The 5,000-nt window shown below is 41.3% G+C and overlaps 3 non-coding genes across 3 annotated transcripts; all 3 read right to left on the reverse strand.

The window, feature by feature from the left end:
- Positions 1–522: 522 nt before the first annotated feature.
- On the reverse strand, positions 523–594 carry trnaq-cug (transfer RNA glutamine (anticodon CUG)). The gene has a single exon. It is a non-coding gene; the product is annotated as a tRNA-Gln (tRNA).
- A 1,230-nt stretch (positions 595–1,824) lies between these two features.
- Positions 1,825–1,896, reverse strand: trnaq-cug (transfer RNA glutamine (anticodon CUG)). The gene has a single exon. It is a non-coding gene; the product is annotated as a tRNA-Gln (tRNA).
- Positions 1,897–3,117: 1,221 nt separating this feature from the next.
- On the reverse strand, positions 3,118–3,189 carry trnaq-cug (transfer RNA glutamine (anticodon CUG)). The gene has a single exon. It is a non-coding gene; the product is annotated as a tRNA-Gln (tRNA).
- Between the last annotated feature and the right edge of the window lie 1,811 nt (positions 3,190–5,000).

Consider the following 5,000-nt stretch of genomic DNA (forward strand, 5'->3'; position numbering starts at 1 on the left):
ACATTACACTTTGGATTGATATTTTTGCATTCACAGCGTCAGTTTCACCTATTTACGGTCTGTTAATTATCGATGCAGAGCAATTCACACAGATGCCGTTGAGGCTATGGGTTCTCAAATAGCTGTTTCTGTTTCAAACTGTTCAGCACAGATTGTACTTCAGTCTTGCCAGCTAAAACGTGTGTTAGCATTGCAATGCATTCATGCAAAATGCTTGGCATGAAAAGAAAATGCAACGTTTTGTTGAGTGCAATCCATGCATTTCAAAAGGCATTGCGTTTATTCATGCTGCGGAGTGCATATTGCACAGATAATCTCAGCACACATTGTGCAGGCAAAGGCAGCATTAAACAACAAACTAATTTCTACTCTGCTGATTGGAACAGCTCACTGCCGGTTGAACACACGATTTGAAAACTCGACTTGCAGATCAAGCATCAATGACAAAGGCAACAAAACTGCCAAACAGCAGCCTTCTACATGCTTGGTCCAAATTTTCAGCAGCTGGGACAACAAACATTCAGGTTCCACCGAGATTTGAACTCGGATCGCTGGATTCAGAGTCCAGAGTGCTCACCATTACACCATGGAACCAACTATGCCAAAACATTTGAAAGCTTTCTCAAAATCTGCCAAATCAATTCCAACATTACACTTTGGATTGTCCTTTTTGCATTCACAGCGTCAGTTTCACCGATTTACGGTCTGTTAATTATCGATGCAGAGCAATTCACACAGATGCCATTGAGGCAATGGCTTCTCATAATATCTGTTTCTGTTTCACACTGTTCAGCACAGATTGTACTTCAGTCTTGCCAGGTAAAACGTGCGTTGGCATTGCAATGCATTCATGCATGATGCTTGGCATGAAAAGAAAATGCAACGTTTTGTTGAGTGCAAACCATATACTGCATGCATTTCAAAAGGCGTTGCATTTATTCATCCTGAGGAATGCATATTGCACAGATAATCTCAGCACACATTATGCAGCATGAAACAGCAAACAAATTTTTCCTCTGCTGATTGGAACAGGGAACTGCCGGTTGAACACACGATTTGAAAACTCGACTTGCAGATCAAGCATCAATGTCAAAAGCAACAAATCTGCAAACCTGCAGTTTTTTACTTGTTTGACCTGAATTTCCAGCAGCTGGGACAACAAGCATTCAGGCTCCCCTGAGATTTGAACCAGGATTGCTAGAGTTTAGAGTCCAGAGTGCTCACCATTTCACCATGGAATCAACTACGGTCGCCCATTTGAAACATTCCTCAAAATCTACAAAATCAACTCCAACATTACACTTTGGATTGAAATTTTTGCATTCACAGCGTCAGTTTCACCTATTTACGGTCTGTTAATTATCAATGCAGAGCAATTCACACAGATGCCGTTGAGGCTATGAGTTCTCAAATAGCTGTTTCTGTTTCACACTGTTCAGCATAGATTGTACCTCAGTCTTGGCAGGTAAAACGTGCGTTGGCATTGCAATGCATTCATGCAAAATGCTTGGCATGAAAAGAAAATTCAACGTTTTGTTGAGTGCAAACCATGTACTGCATGCATTTCAAAAGGCGTTGCATTTATTCATCCTGAGGAATGCATATTGCACAGATAATCTCAGCACACATTATGCAGGCAAAGGCAGCATGAAACAGCAAACTAATTTTTCCTCTGCTGATTGGAACAGGTAACTGCCGGTTGAACACACGATTTGAAAACTCGACTTGCAGATCAAGCATCAATGACAAAGGCAACAAAACTGCCAAACAGCAGCCTTCTACATGCTTGGTCCAAATTTTCAGCAGCTGGGACAACAAACATTCAGGTTCCACCGAGATTTGAACTCGGATCGCTGGATTCAGAGTCCAGAGTGCTCACCATTACACCATGGAACCAACTATGCCAAAACATTTGAAAGCTTTCTCAAAATCTGCCAAATCAATTCCAACATTACACTTTGGATTGTCCTTTTTGCATTCACAGCGTCAGTTTCACCGATTTACGGTCTGTTAATTATCGATGCAGAGCAATTCACACAGATGCCGTTGAGGCAATGGCTTCTCATAATATCTGTTTCTCTTTCACACTGTTCAGCACAGATTGCACTTCAGTCTTGCCAGGTAAAACGTGCGTTGGCATTGCAATGCATTCATGCATCATGCTTGGCATGAAAAGAAAATGCAACGTTTTGTTGAGTGCAAACCATGTACTGCATGCATTTCAAAAGGCGTTGCATTTATTCATCCTGAGGAATGCATATTGCACAGATAATCTCAGCACACATTATGCAGCATGAAACAGCAAACTAATTTTTCCTCTGCTGATTGGAACAGGGAACTGCCGGTTGAACACACGATTTGAAAACTCGACTTGCAGATCAAGCATCAATGTCAAAAGCAACAAATCTGCAAACCTGCAGTTTTTTACTTGTTTGACCTGAATTTCCAGCAGCTGGGACAACAAGCATTCAGGCTCCCCTGAGATTTGAACCAGGATTGCTAGAGTTTAAAGTCCAGAGTGCTCACCATTTCACCATGGAATCAACTACAGTCGCCCATTTGAAACATTCCTCAAAATCTACAAAATCAACTCCAACATTACACTTTGGATTGATATTTTTGCATTCACAGCGTCAGTTTCACCTATTTACGGTCTGTTAATTATCGATGCAGAGCAATTCACACAGATGCCGTTGAGGCTATGGGTTCTCAAATAGCTGTTTCTGTTTCAAACTGTTCAGCACAGATTGTACTTCAGTCTTGCCAGCTAAAACGTGTGTTAGCATTGCAATGCATTCATGCAAAATGCTTGGCATGAAAAGAAAATGCAACGTTTTGTTGAGTGCAATCCATGCATTTCAAAAGGCATTGCGTTTATTCATGCTGCGGAGTGCATATTGCACAGATAATCTCAGCACACATTGTGCAGGCAAAGGCAGCATTAAACAACAAACTAATTTCTACTCTGCTGATTGGAACAGCTCACTGCCGGTTGAACACACGATTTGAAAACTCGACTTGCAGATCAAGCATCAATGACAAAGGCAACAAAACTGCCAAACAGCAGCCTTCTACATGCTTGGTCCAAATTTTCAGCAGCTGGGACAACAAACATTCAGGTTCCACCGAGATTTGAACTCGGATCGCTGGATTCAGAGTCCAGAGTGCTCACCATTACACCATGGAACCAACTATGCCAAAACATTTGAAAGCTTTCTCAAAATCTGCCAAATCAATTCCAACATTACACTTTGGATTGTCCTTTTTGCATTCACAGCGTCAGTTTCACCGATTTACGGTCTGTTAATTATCGATGCAGAGCAATTCACACAGATGCCATTGAGGCAATGGCTTCTCATAATATCTGTTTCTGTTTCACACTGTTCAGCACAGATTGTACTTCAGTCTTGCCAGGTAAAACGTGCGTTGGCATTGCAATGCATTCATGCATGATGCTTGGCATGAAAAGAAAATGCAACGTTTTGTTGAGTGCAAACCATATACTGCATGCATTTCAAAAGGCGTTGCATTTATTCATCCTGAGGAATGCATATTGCACAGATAATCTCAGCACACATTATGCAGCATGAAACAGCAAACAAATTTTTCCTCTGCTGATTGGAACAGGGAACTGCCGGTTGAACACACGATTTGAAAACTCGACTTGCAGATCAAGCATCAATGTCAAAAGCAACAAATCTGCAAACCTGCAGTTTTTTACTTGTTTGACCTGAATTTCCAGCAGCTGGGACAACAAGCATTCAGGCTCCCCTGAGATTTGAACCAGGATTGCTAGAGTTTAGAGTCCAGAGTGCTCACCATTTCACCATGGAATCAACTACGGTCGCCCATTTGAAACATTCCTCAAAATCTACAAAATCAACTCCAACATTACACTTTGGATTGAAATTTTTGCATTCACAGCGTCAGTTTCACCTATTTACGGTCTGTTAATTATCAATGCAGAGCAATTCACACAGATGCCGTTGAGGCTATGAGTTCTCAAATAGCTGTTTCTGTTTCACACTGTTCAGCATAGATTGTACCTCAGTCTTGGCAGGTAAAACGTGCGTTGGCATTGCAATGCATTCATGCAAAATGCTTGGCATGAAAAGAAAATTCAACGTTTTGTTGAGTGCAAACCATGTACTGCATGCATTTCAAAAGGCGTTGCATTTATTCATCCTGAGGAATGCATATTGCACAGATAATCTCAGCACACATTATGCAGCATGAAACAGCAAACTAATTTTTCCTCTGCTGATTGGAACAGGGAACTGCCGGTTGAACACACGATTTGAAAACTCGACTTGCAGATCAAGCATCAATGTCAAAAGCAACAAATCTGCAAACCTGCAGTTTTTTACTTGTTTGACCTGAATTTCCAGCAGCTGGGACAACAAGCATTCAGGCTCCCCTGAGATTTGAACCAGGATTGCTAGAGTTTAGAGTCCAGAGTGCTCACCATTTCACCATGCAATCAACTACTGTCGCCCATTTGAAACATTCCTCAAAATCTACAAAATCAACTCCAACATTACACTTTGGATTGATATTTTTGCATTCACAGCGTCAGTTTCACCTATTTACGGTCTGTTAATTATCGATGCAGAGCAATTCACACAGATGCCGTTGAGGCTATGGGTTCTCAAATAGCTGTTTCTGTTTCAAACTGTTCAGCACAGATTGTACTTCAGTCTTGCCAGGTAAAACGTGTGTTAGCATTGCAATGCATTCATGCAAAATGCTTGGCATGAAAAGAAAATGCAACGTTTTGTTGAGTGCAATCCATGCATTTCAAAAGGCATTGCGTTTATTCATGCTGCGGAGTGCATATTGCACAGATAATCTCAGCACACATTGTGCAGGCAAAGGCAGCATTAAACAACAAACTAATTTCTACTCTGCTGATTGGAACAGCTCACTGCCGGTTGAACACACGATTTGAAAACTCGACTTGCAGATCAAGCATCAATGACAAAGGCAACAAAACTGCCAAA

Source organism: Pristiophorus japonicus, unplaced genomic scaffold, assembly GCF_044704955.1.
Source record: "Pristiophorus japonicus isolate sPriJap1 unplaced genomic scaffold, sPriJap1.hap1 HAP1_SCAFFOLD_99, whole genome shotgun sequence".
In the NCBI taxonomy this organism is placed as follows: domain Eukaryota; kingdom Metazoa; phylum Chordata; class Chondrichthyes; family Pristiophoridae; genus Pristiophorus; species Pristiophorus japonicus.